This window comes from Tachypleus tridentatus, chromosome 8 (genome assembly GCF_004210375.1).
Source record: "Tachypleus tridentatus isolate NWPU-2018 chromosome 8, ASM421037v1, whole genome shotgun sequence".
NCBI lineage: Eukaryota > Metazoa > Arthropoda > Merostomata > Xiphosura > Limulidae > Tachypleus > Tachypleus tridentatus.
In genome coordinates this window covers 26219376-26234841 of record NC_134832.1, presented here as the reverse complement: position 1 = coordinate 26234841, position 15466 = coordinate 26219376, and the positions used below count along the sequence as shown (strand labels likewise).

General features: G+C 35.2%; 1 long non-coding RNA gene across 1 annotated transcript in view; it reads right to left on the bottom strand.

Annotated features, from left to right (window-relative positions):
- Positions 1 to 15083, bottom strand: part of LOC143224113 (uncharacterized) — a 73776-nt gene extending 58693 nt beyond the window's left edge. Inside the window, exon 1 of the long non-coding RNA XR_013013219.1 lies at positions 15020 to 15083. This is a non-coding gene — a long non-coding RNA (uncharacterized LOC143224113). The remainder of the gene's footprint in view (positions 1 to 15019) is intronic.
- Between the last annotated feature and the right edge of the window lie 383 nt (positions 15084 to 15466).

The following is a 15466-nucleotide window of genomic DNA, read 5'->3' as shown; positions in this document are numbered from 1 at the left end:
GCATCTTCAAGAATGGAAGAATCATATACCAGAGAACCATAGTCCAGCTAGGAATATATAAGGGCAGGTAAATCTTTAGCATAGAAAATCAATTTACTCCCAAAGAAAGTGAAAGACAGAACAGTGAGAATCATCTTCAGTGTTTTTGTACACTTGACACGTAGTTTCTTGATGTGAGAAGTGAAAGTGAGCTTACAGTTAAAGATCAGCTCCAAGAACTTTGCTTTTGGAACCATGGAAAGGACAACACCACAAACATGGTTTGCTTGTTTTTTGAATTCCCACAAAGCTACACGAGGGCTATCTGTGCAAGCCATTTCTAATTTAGCAGTCTAAGATTAGAGGGAAGGTATCTAGTCATCACCATCCACCGTCAACTCTTAGGCTACTGCTTTACCAACGAATAGTGGGATTGACCGTCACATTATAACGTCTCCACGACTAAAAAAAGCAAGCATGTTTGGTGTGACGGAGATACGAACCCGCAACCCTCGGATTACGAGTCAAGTGCCTTAACCACCTGGCCATGCTGGGCTCCACCAATATGGAGTTTAAAATCTAGATGTAAACCCCATTGATGACAAAAATAAACGCAAATTGTCTTGAAGATAGAGAAAAAAACACTTTGCTGTGGACCACTTCAATAAGCGAGTGAGAGCAATCTGAAACTGTTACTTAGTAAACCTCATTTTTGAAAATCAAGAAATGTGGAAGTAATCGAAGTTGAGGCCATTTGTAACTGTAGGAAGAAGTTGTTCTATGATAGGAGAAGAATAGCAAGAGAAACAGAAGAGAGATAGCCCAGCATCTCATAGTAAATATCATTGTGCCTGATTGATATCAATCTACAGTGTTGTAGAGATAAGAATAGCTCTCTCCGAGAATATCAGTGATGCTATGTATGAAAGCAACTTCCTGGTCATTGGAGAGCAAAATTGAAAGGAAGTGGAAAACATACTTCCGATTGACCTTCCGAGCCTTATACCAAATTAGTTTGGAATTGATGGTAGAAAAAATGCTGATTCTGAACTGAATCCAAGATTCCTTTGGGTTTTGATAACTGACCTGTTGAAGATAAGCACATGTCCGCTGGAAAGCTATGCAGTTGGAAAGAATGAACAGACAGAAGACTACCATGAACGAGGATATTGTGGTAAATGTGGTAGATTTTGGGAATAGAATGAACAGCAGCTTGAATGATACTGTTGATTACTGATTACAAGCAGTAATTAATAAATGAAAAACTAATTATAGGTCCGAATACCGAGAGAGAGTTGAAAAAGAAACAGTCAGCCTGCTATAACTTCCACTATGGCACTCTAGTTTAATAGCATCGACCATGGCCAATCTCCCATAAAATGAAAGAAAAATGATCACTTCCGTGGGTAACAATCAATCCTCCAAGTTAAATGAGAGAAAAGTGAAGAATAATAGATAGATAAACCGATAGCAGTAAAACACTGACTAGGTGCATGGAAATAAGTAATAGAACCAATACCAAAGAGAGACAGGTTGTGAACCAAGACCATATGCTCCACATAACTATTCCTCCCGTCAATACCAGTGCCACTTCAGAGGGTATCATGCTCATTAAAATCTCCCAAGACGAAAAAGAGAAAGGGAAACTGTTCTATATGAGTATCAAGGTCTGATTGATTATAAGTCTCCCTAGAAGACAGATGGTACAACACAAGGAGATACGGACAGTAACAGCCTTTAAGGGTGTATCGAGTGGCACAAAAAAGTTAGGTACATGCTGTTCAACTAGCAACGCTACATCTTCATGGTCTTGATCATCATACAGCCCATCATTTTGAAAACTGACAAAATAAAACAGTATCAGCAGGTTTCAGTAAAGTTTCCTGTAAAGAGAAACACATGTGATGATAGGAATCGATCAAAGCTTTAACGTCATCCACATTAGAATGGAATCCTTGACAATTCCTCTTTCTATTACATAATACTGTCAACCTAAATAAAATGGCAACAGACCGCCATGAAACCTGCCCTGAGTCGATCAGGCAGATCTCTGTCAGATGATGGAGACTGCAGAGATTTAATGCATGACCAAATACTGTTCCTGCACCTTGATGCAAAAATAGATGGACCAGAGCAGTCACAGGATGCAACAGTGATCTGTTAACTTTCGTATCCACAAAGAGCAAAATACTCTTAACGTGGTGTGAGAAAGACTTTGATTGAAGCATGGATAGATCTATCTGCTCTCTCATTGTGGCAATGGATCAAGAAACAACAACTTCCGAGTCTCAGGGTAAGAAACATTATTTATAGTATGTAAATATTGTACCTCGTAGGGCAGTATCGTAAGTAAAAAGAATGAGAACAACCATAATTGATTCAGTGAGCATCCATGTGGCACTCACAGGGATCATGGTTGTTGCCACCACAATGAGCACATGTGAAGATGCCACTGAATGTCCTAACTGGAAACACCTAAAAGGTTAGGAATATAAGAATATAGCTTACAGTTCAGATAACCTGCCTTGGCAGTAGCAGGCAGACATAGTGATGAAACGTCAACAAAACAATACTGATAAGCAGCACAACTCCTTCTTTAGGAGTGGAGATACGTCACACAGCAGAAATTCCTTGACTGGGGAGACTAGTGAGGATCTCCTACTCGTGAATGTTTCATAAATCCCTTTTAACAATCACTCCTCGAAAGAAATTCAAAGAAACATGGGATGTAACCCCAATACGTATATCCCCAATTGCATTCGAATTCAGGAAAAGTTCACTGTGTTTTGATGTAAATGTTTCTACCAAGATGTTTCCAGAACATAGCTTCTTCACTGACTTTGGAGAACCAGCAAGATCTTCTATTCTTTCATGAATAAAAAAGGGAGACACTTGTTCTAAAGGTTTGTTGTTAAATAATGCACGATAAAAAAACGAAGTACATATGCAGAATTGGGTGGAGATTACTGTTCAAACTTATAAACGTGATGAATTACCTACTAAATGTTTTTATTAGTTTAATTTTTATGATTTGGAGGCTGCATAAGATAATGAAAAGTATTCAATGACCCCTGACCCAACCCATCATGAAGTCCTGCTAGGGGATGCACTACAAAGCCAGGCAAGAACATTATAGTAACGTCAGTACTATGTGAGCACAATACCCAAACATATACCAGCATCAGACAAAGTGTTCACAACATCTCTGAAGATAGCCCAAACTTAGTTGATTCTAGCCGAAAATGATCAGCTGATTGACCATGGGAAAGCCTCCCCAAGGCCATTCGTCTTCAGGAATTCAAGGCCAAAGTGGTGTTGAAGTGCCTCTACGTGTCGCCACGCACGGCAAACACCTAAGTGGATGTTCAGATAACAGAGAAGGTAAACTGAAAGTATAAACCCTTTCTTTGAGGGTTTTCTTGCCAAGTACAGGAATTCACCTCTTGGGGGTTTATCATGTACTTCTCATACTTCATAAAGAAGCTTGATAAAAATGACGCTGTGACTGGCTCGGTGACAGAATTATGAACTTCTGAGCTGGCGAACCGGATTCCAATCTATGATAAAGGTTTGTAAATACGAATATATGGTGTCCATACCTAAAATTTTCCTAAACAAAATCGAATCCCCGTCATACCAAACATGCTCGCCCTTTCAGCTATGGGGGCGTTATAATGTTACGGTCAATCCCACTATTCGTTGGCAAAAGAATAGCCCAAAAGTTGGCGGTGGATGGTGATGACTAGTTGTCTTCCCTCTTGTCTTACACTGCTAAACTAGGGGCAGCTAGCGCAGATAGCTCTCGTGTAGTTTTGCACGAAATTCAAAACAAGCCAAACATAAACAAAAATGCAAGTTATATACTCGAACTATTCCAGGTTTTGTGCTTCAGTTGGTAAAAAAAAAGATCTTATTTTACAAATAAACTCGAGGACTGACGGATTAATAAGTATGTTACTGAAGTTAATGAAACGTTTGTTTAACAGTAAAGAAATGAGCGTCTAACAACCATACAATAGTTGTTTTTGATGATTCAAGGTCTAATTTTAAACTGCATAAACCTTAGAAGTAAAATAGATGATTTGGATTATTTAACAATTGATATTACTTTTAACCACTTTAAACTTAAGGTTAAAAACTATCAAAAATAACTGTTTCACGTCTCCCAGTTTCAAAAACCTCAATCTTTAAACAATAAAAAAATAACTGCTTTACTGATTGCAGTTCCATCGTTATAAAACATTAGTTCTCGAACTATAAAAGTAATTGTTTCTTTGCTTCCATTTACATATTTACAAACACCGTCAACATATAAAATAAAAAAAATAAAATTTTAACTGTGCCAGTTCGATGTTACAAAAACTATAATTCCTTGAACTGTGAAAAAACTGTCTAACTGCTTTCAATTATGTAGCTATAATTATCATTAGTCTTTGAAATATTAAAAGAAACTGTTTCAAAGTTATCAGTAAGTTGTTACAAAGACTATTCAACATTTCGCTGCGAAAAGAAACACAAATGCTATATTATTAAAGCAGTTATGAGATTATAATAATCATCAGTCATTTAACTAAAAATTAGCTGTTTAGCTGAGCTCAGTTTTGTAGTGGTAAGGAAAAAAATTATTGAACTATCAAAATCAACTATTTCACTTCATATTAAGTAACGCAGTTACAAAAACTATAAATCCCTGAACTATTAAAAATCAACTGCTTTAATGCTAACAGTTTAACGGGTACAAAAAACTGACAATCATTCATTTATCAAAAGTAGCTGTTTCAATGCTACTAATTACATGGTTATAAAAACTATCAGTCCATGAACTGTCATAAACAACTGTTTTACTGCTACTTGTTACATGGTGATAAAAACTCATCAGTCTTTCAATTGTTAAAAACGACTGTTTCACTGCTACTTGTTGCATGGTTACAAAAAATCTCTCAGTCTTTAAACTGTCAAAATCAAGTGTTTCACTACTACTTGTAAAAACAAAATAAGACATCAATTCAATACTTTGACTCTTAAAAACCATTAATCATATGATTTACAATCATATTAGTTTACACCGGCTCTAGACCTTGTTATAAGTGTGATCAAACACATCTTAAACCTCAAATATTGGCTTCGAAAATCATCTTCTTGTCTGCACATAGCATGGAAACAATAATGCAGAATTCTAAAACACCAAGCTCTGCTAAGTTTGAAATTTGTCATCCTAATGACTTATCGACCCAATAACCAACAGGAGATCCCATTTTTCTTTCTACACAGTCACATAATGATTAATTTCCCTATATTTCCTTTCTAGGGCTATAATTTCTAGCGCTGTTCTCACGTTCCTTGAAATAAGTACATACATGAAGTAGGTCCAATAAATCTGCAGGTAAAGAATGACTAAGAATGATAAAATAGACAGATGATATTATTAATACCATTATTACATTAATCAAGGAAACTGAATATGGGCCCCAAGCTTAATACGCGTTACTGAAAGCAATACAGTAAATCCTATTTAAACAAATAAAGCCTGCTTAAAACTGATGCAGTGTTTCCTGTTTAAAAATTCACGCTGATTAAAACTGATATAGTGTCTTGCTTGAAAATATAGAACGCTAAAACTTGATCCAGTTTCTTGCTTAAAAATATAGATTAATAAATAGTGATGTCGTTTCTTGTTTAAAAATATAAATTGTTAAAAACTGATATAATGTTTCTTTTTTACAAATAAAAATAATTAAAAACTGATACAGTGTTTTTTATAAAAAATATAATTTGATAAAATTTGATAGTGTTTTTTTATTAAAAATATAACTTGATGAAACCTGATACAGTGTTTCTTGTTTAAAATTATAAAATGTTTAATATAAATTGATATAAATTAATACAGTGGTTCTTACTTAAAAATAGAGATTGATAAAAACTGATATAATGTTTCATAATTAAAAATAGAGAGTGATAGAAACTAATACATTGGGTCCCTTTTACATAGAGTATTAGCAACTATAAACTCTTAAATTGTATTGTGTATGATGAAATAATGACTTATTTAAAACTGATATTATGATATTATCGTTTCCTATATGCAGAATCTACAGTTTGGTAAAATGCACTCTGTTTAATAAAATATAAAATACTGCAGCATTTTATAACAAATGGATAAGGGTGCACAGTTAGGTTAGCTTTCTCAGCAATAATGGAACGTTTGTGGGAAGTTTGTTTCTGATGCGATTTAATCTAATAATAATGGGCTAAAAGAAGAGATACACATGCCTGGTGACACACATATAGACATTTTATGTTTGTTGGAAAAACAGGTATAAAATAATGCAAAAAATATGCATTCAGTTAATGAAAACATAGCTAGTAAAATTAAATAATAGTGAAGAACCATAATTAAAAATGATGAAAGTTAATTATAGTTGAACTTAAGTACGTAAGCATGATACAACTTACAGAATCACGACATAGAAACAATGATAAATGACAATGAATGTTAAGCAGATGCTCTGGACTAGGATGGTACCCAAGAAGCTCTTTGTCTAATTCATTTCAAAGTTTCAGTTGACACTCAAGTGGCATCATTTTTACTAACTGAATAATTCAAAATCAGACAGCCTGGATTGTGACAGCCCTATCTTCCCGTATAACTGTTGAATCAGTATGTCCCAAACGTCAGTTTGTTTGGTATGAAGGCTCAGAAAATCAAAGGATTTGTTTGTTTGTTTTTTTTAATTTCGCGCAAAGCTACACAAGGGCTATCTGCTCTAAGCGTCCCTTTGTTTAGCAGTGTAAAATTAGAGGGAAGGCAGTTAGTCATCACCACCCACTGCCAACTCTTGGGCTATTCTTTTACTAACGAATAGTGGGATTGACCGCACGTTATAACGCCCCCACGGCTAAAAGGCAAGCATGTTTGGTGCAACGGGGCTTCGGACCCGCGACCCTTAGATTACGAGTAGAGCGCCTTAACCACCTGGTCATGACGGGACTAAAGTCAAAGGAAAAAAAAAGCTTAGAATGATTACAGTTAAAGACCAGCCGGACGTTATTTTTTTAAGCGCGACAATAGTAGGCTTTCTGCTTCAAAATAAACCATTGAAAACATTTAAAACATAAAATATAACTTAATATAATAATAATAATATATAATTCAAAAAATAAGCATACAACTTCCCTAAAAACTGAATACGTTGTTTTCTGTTTGATAATTTACATGTATATACACATCTTAAAAATTCCTATAGTTATTCTCTTTAACAGAATTTGAACTACCAGTGCTTACTTACTTGCTTACCTTTATGATGTTCTGGGTATTAGACATTATTTTCTTTAACAACAGCTATAATTTGTTTAGACTTCAAGCATATTTTTAAACTTTAGTTGTCTTTGAAAGTCCATTTTTGAATATTGAAACTCGTACTTTAATAACGTAAAGCTTTCGTTGTTACTCTAAGTTTAGCTTTTCCTGGTGTTGTTACTGGTTTATTTGGTCACTCTAATCTAAAATTGACCTAAATTTTCTTGGAAACACAGAGTTATTACGTTTCAATTACTCTCTTTTGACTCATTTAGTTACTGATGGTGATATCATCCCTGATAAGGGAGCAGAATGATATATGGAAGGATACTGACTTTTAAGAGGAGATAAAAACGACTGGCAAGGCTGAAGACTAATTCTGGCTCATCCGTTGATGCTTGATGCCATCATACCTGAGAGAAAATTGTTTTACACAACTCTAGGTCCCACCCTGTTATCATAAACATGTGTATGTGTGTTTCTTCGCAAGGGTTCTATGGAAATTTATTGAGAACTGACAATGCTATACCAATGCTTTTCTTGGAGAGTTGATAATGACTCATTGAGCAGTGAGCATTTTGCTATCGTTTTGAGGAAGACTGGTCATAGTCGATGTTACTCGACCCACATGCCTCAGTGGAAATTGGACCACGCCAACTGGTCCTCTTTCACTGCTCTCTCAAAACTTGATTCTGCCGCTTTCTGTCTGGCATCGATAGATGACTGCATGATAGCAGTAACTGGCTGTAATGTCCAGCCAGCTGCTCAATCTCTTCCTAACATTTCGAAATGATTTTTATGGTATCCTTGTCCATGGTGGAGTCCTGCCTACCAGGAGGCATTGGAGACTCAGAAATGCGCCTGGAATACTTTTTTGTAGGTAACCCACTCTTATGAACTGCATTGATTTCTAGTGAGCCCTTGCCTATGCACAGCAGGTTAGACATCAAAGCCAAATCAATCTTGGATTAAGTTCACAATTAGCATCTCTTCTACCACTAATTCCATAATTGTATGGGATAAGATTCAGAAGGTCAAAGAAAAGTATATTTTCCTTCCTTTTACCAACTTGCTCTTCAATGACCAGGAAGTTGCTGGTGTCCAGAGTATCGCAGATACTTTCGGTAAGAGCTTTTCTCGTGCATCTAGCACTTCTGTTTCTTCTCTTGCCCGCCTGGCCATCAAGTCTCTAGCAGAGCGATCACTTTTTTTTAAATATGTTTGTTTTGTCTTTGAATTTCGCGCAAATGTACACAAGAGCTATCTGCGCTAGCCGTCCCTAACTAAAGCACTGTAAGACTAGAAAGAAAGCAGCTAGTCATCACCACCCACCGTCAGCTCTTTGGCTACTCTTTTACCAATGAACAGTGGAATTGACCATCACATTACAACGTCCCCACAGCTGAAAGGGCGAACATGTTTGGTGCGACGGGGATTCGAACCCGCAACCGTCAGATTATGATTCAAGCGCCTTAACCACCTGGCCATGGCGGGCCTTTATAAATGTGTATGTACGCAACTATTTTATCATTAATAACATGTACTTATGCATATTTATATCCTTGACATTAAAACTGTTTTCTTGTAAATATAGGCAGATCATAAAAAAATTTAAATATTCAAGTAAATTTTATTCATACAAAGATGTTAGTGCCATAACTTAACGTAAAGACTGTTTTAGACAAAATACTATCTCTAATTTCGATGAAAAATACGTCTATGCTACTTATATGCTCTGAAGCGAATGCGTTTCCTTTTTATTCCATGTACATACGCCCGCACCTACAGACAATGACTACAGGATGTCGTCAACAAGAGAACATAGCTTTTAGCGATTTATTTATAGATAATGAAACATCATCTATTCCTCCTCCTCACCTTTGAAGGTAGTGAGGTCGTGGGAGAAGACGGGGCTTTGTAGGAGGCCTAATATCTATAAGATCATAGGTGGAGCACAGGTCTATCTCAATTAAGAGATACGTTTAACGTGCTTGTTAGGAACAATTAGTGTAACAGTAATAAAGACATAAAACTATTTATTTAACTGAAAATTCTGTAGTCTGATTCTCTCTTATTAACAGTTGCCACAAAGCTTAACTGTGGCAGCAAGTCATCGTGTGCACCTATTCAGTTTTAACAACACAATGATAGTGCTTTCTTTAATTTATTTGTTCCGTGTTTTGTTGTGTTTTGAGCTTAACTTTTTTGTGTCTAAGCCAAGAGATAATTTTTCATCACATTAATAATATCTGATGTTAATTAGTCAGATTTGGTCATTAACTACGTTCCATTATTATAGCTTATCACATCCAAGTGCCAAAACTCCTGATATCTGTTTGCCTATTTATTTATAATACAAGTCTGAAAGTAGTTTTATGCTGTTGAACATTTTATTTCTAATCATCATTTATACACACAGAACGATAATGCAATTGATATTCCTTCATATATATTATTAAAAACTAAACCTACTGACATGACAAATCAAGTGAGTGAATGAAGCTGTACCTCGAAAGACTGACCGAGTTTTGCCCTATTTTAGGCTTAACAATAAAACTATGTTTGGAAAATGTTGTAATAATTAAACGCATTATTGTTTCGCTAATTTCCGCCTCTCTATAAATCAGAAATGGTTTTTATAAACGAAAAGATAGCACAACATTCACCAGTCTAGTATTCGTTTCAGATTCTATTTTGTTAACAGTTGTTGGCATCAAAAGACTGACTACACAATCTACTTTGGCTATAAAATAAATGCAAACATGAAAACGGTGAGACAAATGGACTCCAGTCACGTAAGCAGATTTAAATTTTAAAATTTCAAATTATGTGTTTAAAAAACATTTGACTATATTAATAATAACTTCAACTTTGTTTCACTTTAAGGCCAACAGTTAACTTCATAGCCTCCTTTAAAGTTTCGTTCTGGACAGTAGTTTATAAGAAACAAAAGACATATGTGAAATTCCAAGTTTAGAGGCCTCTGATTTTTGAATTCGAAATGGGCAAATAAAAAGGAAGGTGAAAAGAAAACATTGTAGTTTACGTGATTTTTATCACAAATTTCAGGCCTAAAATTTACAATTGTTCCATAGCTAACTTCACCTTTAGAATAATAAATTATATATATTTAGCAAGCTTTAACTTAAGCCTAAGTACTTATTCTTTCTCATAGTTATGCGTTCTGAATATCGATATTTGTTTTACTAAGAGAACGTAGAAGTGACCACAAAGATAGATTTTATTTTTTAATGGAATCCGCACATTTTTCTCTCGGCAAATCCTCCAATTGTAGCGCCATCTAGTAAAAGCTTGTATCAACATTCCATTATAAACATTGAGAAGAGTGCACTATTTCGAAAGAATTTCACATATGTATTTGCTCACTGACAACAGACTTTCTAATAAATGTTTTAATCCTATGACAACGTTGCTTTAATTTCAATGTCTTAAGCATGATATTCTATTTCAGTTATAAAAATAGTATAAATTATTTTTAGTATTATACAGAACTTCATTATCTTTATGCAAAAAAAAACTGTTTTCACGCGTAGCGATGAACACTAATTTAGTTCATTCACCAAGATACGTTATGCTCAATACCCTCTAATGCTCACTCCTGGTAAAATTAAATATTTAGTTGTTTCAATACTGGATTAATTTGTGGATTAAATGGCGTAATATATAAAACTGAAACATTCGATAATATTAATAGTTTGTTGCTTATTTTTATATTTAAGTTACATATTTCTCCCTTGATTTAGCAGTTACACTGGGGCCTACGCTAAGATTTGAAGTAATATTGAATACGGACTAGGAGATCATTCCGCACTTCTGTATTTAAGCAAACATCTTAAATACACTAGGAATAACTTTCAAACAATGTATTTTAACGAGGTAATTTGAAGTTGGTTTTGTTATCCCTTACCGTTTATTTTCAAATACATGTTCTATTCATATATTTACACACATATATACACTGCTGGCCAAAATCTTAAGGCCAATGAACATAAGGAAAAAATATGCATTTTGCGTTGTTAAACTCAACCACTTATTTGAGTAAAGCTTCGAAAGATGAAAATAAGAAAAGGGAAAATAAAAATAAAAAACCTTTTTACCATTTAATAAGGAAAATGTGAACACTATGAAACTAGCCTAAATACTAGCTGGTCAAAAGTTTAAGACCTTACTGAAACGAAGCGTTAATAGGTAAACACGTAACGAAATTTAGTCATTTATGTTCAAGCATTAGCGTTGTCAACATCTCCCACTGACATCTCCTGTGTTACATTGGGTAAAAACATGGCAAAGGCTAAAAAGTTGACAGAGTTTGAACGTGGCAGAATTGTCAATCTGCAAAAGCAAGGTTTCTCTCAACGTGCCATCGCTGGTGAGATTGGGCGTAGTAAAACTGCTGTTGCAAAGACCCTGAGGGATACGGAGCGAGAATTTTAAGTAGTTGGCCCAAGAAAATTTCGCCGGCGTTGAGCAGGAGGATTCGACGGGTTGTCCGGCAAGACACCAGAAGATCGTCGAACCAGATTAAGGCCCTTACGGACACAGAATGCAGCTCAAGAACAATAAGACGGCATCTACGAGAGAAAGGCTTCAAAAACCGTAAACGTCTTCAAAGGCCACGTCTCCTTCCACACAATGAAACAGCTCGGTTAAACTTTGCTGAAAAGCACCAAACATGGGACGTAGAAAAGTGGACAAAGGTTTTATTCTCTGATGAGAAAAAATTTAACCTGGATGGTCCAGATGGCTTCCAACGTTACTGGCACGATAAGTATATTCCACCGGAGACATTTTCTACAAGACACAGTGAAGGAGGTTCCATCATTATCTGGGATGCTTTCTTTTTCCATGGAACAATGGAGCTTCAGGTTATACAGGGGCATCAAACAGCAGCTGGCTACAATGGTATGTTGGAGAGAGCATCTTTATTGACTGAAGGCCGTCGATTGTGCGAAATGACTGGATCTTTTAACAGGACAACGCTGCAATCCACAATGCCCGCAGGACAAAGTACTTTTTCATGGCGAATAGTGTGATTATTTTGGACCATCGAGCGTGTTCGCCCGAACTAAAACCCATTGAAAATGTTTGGGGATGGATGGCAAAGGAAGTCTATAGAAATGGACGTCAATTCCAAAGAGTGCATGATCTTCGTGAATAACATTCCAGCCAGCCTTCTTTCTGCAAACGCTTATATCGACCATGCCAAAGCAAATGTTTGAAGTTATTCGCAATGACGGCCGTGCAACTCATTACTGAGACCTCTTGTTGGGCATTTCCTACCCTGTTTAGGACTTCATTTTGTTGGATTGACTGTCACATTATAACGCCCTCACGGCTGAAAGGATAAGCATGTTTGGTGTGACTGGGATTCGAACCTGCGACCCTCGGATTACGAGTTGAGTGCCTTAATCACCTGGCAATACCTGGCTTCCACCCTGAAGAAGAAATGTCCACCTTTCGAAAGCGTCCAGGTTATAGGGTTTTTATCGTTTTACTAAAACGACAAAAGACTTGTTAAAATATGTTTGTGGGTTATAATATTTTGCTTGTCTCCAACGTTCAATTTTTAAAAAAATGATTTCACAGCCTAAGTTAATTAAATAGTTCTTAAGATCGATTTAAACTGATTAAACAACTTGGACAGGGATTATGCAGTACAAAATTAATACTAACTAAAATGTTCGTTCTATTTTCATTTATTCGTTAGAGTTTAACAGTATCGTAAAACTCTTCCAGCTTTGACCGTAGATAATCCATACCTCGGGTTGTACAAATGACTTGTGGCAAAACTGTCGCTCAACTAAACCCCAGTTTTATAGTCATTTTTTCAACACCTAAATATTAAATGCGAAGCAAAGCATCTGAAGCTGTTTTCCTACATCAACCTATGCGAATAAACTTGTTTTGTACGTGAGGTATTCATTCTTATTATTTGCAACACTTAAAAAAGAATTTCGTTTATTTTTCTGTTTCGTAACCTTAATCTTTAGAATAAAATGAATAAATCAAACAAGCAACTATGATATACGTAACAAATTTAAAATAAACAGTTTTTTATTATATTTTGGAATAACATAAAATTGTAAAAGATTGTGTTACAAAATAAGAGAAAAACACTTGTATAGAAATCTAAAAGAAAAATAAATTAAATGCACATTACAATAGAAGATATATCACTGTAGATTAATTAAAACAAAAACAAACCAAACGTTTCAACCTTTACATGATTTATCATGGGCTATCGCAGAGTAACCGAGGTTTTGAAGGCAAATTAATGACGTAAAACACCCAGAATAACATTAAAGACGCTTTGACATCTAAAGTTAATAACGTATTTAAATTTGTAAATCGTTTCTTCATTACCAAATTTGCGTGGCTTTTCAATGTAAGTTTTTGACAGCACAATACATCAACGTCTGCTACACAGTTACCATACACAGTGTTGCCATAGTAACTGTTTGAATTAATTATACTATTATTCTGCTGCTCAAAAATACAAAAAAAGCGTTTGTTTTTATTTGTTCCTGAGCCAGCAATATGATGAGTGTAGAATAATTATATGAAGTGTTAAAATTTGCTTCAATATGGGTGTAAGAAGTAATGTCTAGTACTTCTGGATTTTTTGTTTTAATGCACCACTAAGTGAAATTAAATTTCCCAAGCATATATTAAAATATTGTTGCAAGAAAGCGCCTTGTTCTGAGATTCAAATATAAGAGGAAAATCTTTTTTTAAACTGTTTTATCGTAACTAAAGTTTAATCAAAATGTCGTGTTAACATACACAGTTTCTTACTTGCTCCTAAAGGTTGTGTTTAAGGCATTTTAAAAATAACAGATTGAGATTTAATCCTCGTAAAATTCAATTATACCAGTTGGTATTAGCACAGAGAAAATTATTCTAAATAACAGAGAGGTTTGTAGAACTTTCTATGTACACAACAGCACATAATTTAATACCAAACAAAGATTTCTATGGCAACAAACAGCCTTTTCGTATGCTGTATTGTACTGATCAAGAAACAGCTCAGAAAATCTGTACTCAGAAAGATATAATTACTTCCACTTAAAGTGCACATAAACAGATAACTTTATGGAATAATAAATGTTGTATGTGGTCATTAAATGCCGTGTCTTTATAATAATCTTATAACTCATCTCGTGCGAGGATGAGTAACCATGGCATAATCCCTGCTGCGAACAACTACGTACGTGTGAATTATTTTATTGTTTTATATTCTTAGTAAAAGTTGGTTACTGACCTTCCTTGACGATTAGGTGAATCGCTGATTATCTATTTACCAGGCCTGGCATGGCCAAGCGAGTAAGGCGTGCGACTCGTAATCCGAGGGTCGCGGGTTCGCGCCCTCGTCGCGCTAAATATGCTCGCCCTCTCAGCCGTGAGGGTGTATAATGTGTATATTTTACCACTATTCGTTGGTAAAAGAGTAGCCCAAGAGTTGGCGGTGGGTGGTGATGACTAGCTGCCTTCCCTCTAGTCTTACAATGCTAAATTAGGGACGGCTAGCACAGATAGCCCTCGAGTAGCTTTGTGCGAAATTCCAAAACAAACAATCTATTTACCATGATTCGTATCTTTTCAACAGAAATCTGCAGTTGCTCCATTAGTTTCACAAATAACAAATAAACTATTATCATGACACTAAATATAGCTTACCCCACGTCCAAAATGCTTACTTATTCATACAAGTTATTAACATACCGTTAGTAAAAACTTTCGTGGCTTTATCGGTAATCAAACTTGTCGACACGTAATTCGCTGTAAGTTATGCGCGTTGTGAAAGACATCGAAGCAGTAGGAACGCTGGCTGGCAGTCGTCAAATAAAAACTCAAAACGTGATATTATAGTCTGGACATAAAAAGTCGATTTTAAACAATATTTGTTTACAGTTACGGATTTATATAGTTGTGCACCTTTATAAATGTAGAATATTAATCATAAGTTGATTATATAATAAATAATTTGTTAAAGTTGTAGAAATTTTTCTTAAATCTCAGTTTGTCAAATGATATCATCATTTACTACTAGAGGTTTCTTAACAATCCCAGAGACATCTCACAAGTCAAACAAACTACGTGCACTAAGTCACTTAAACTTATTAGTTTCAAATATATATGTGAATGGATAAACTGTGCTTAAATGTGGAT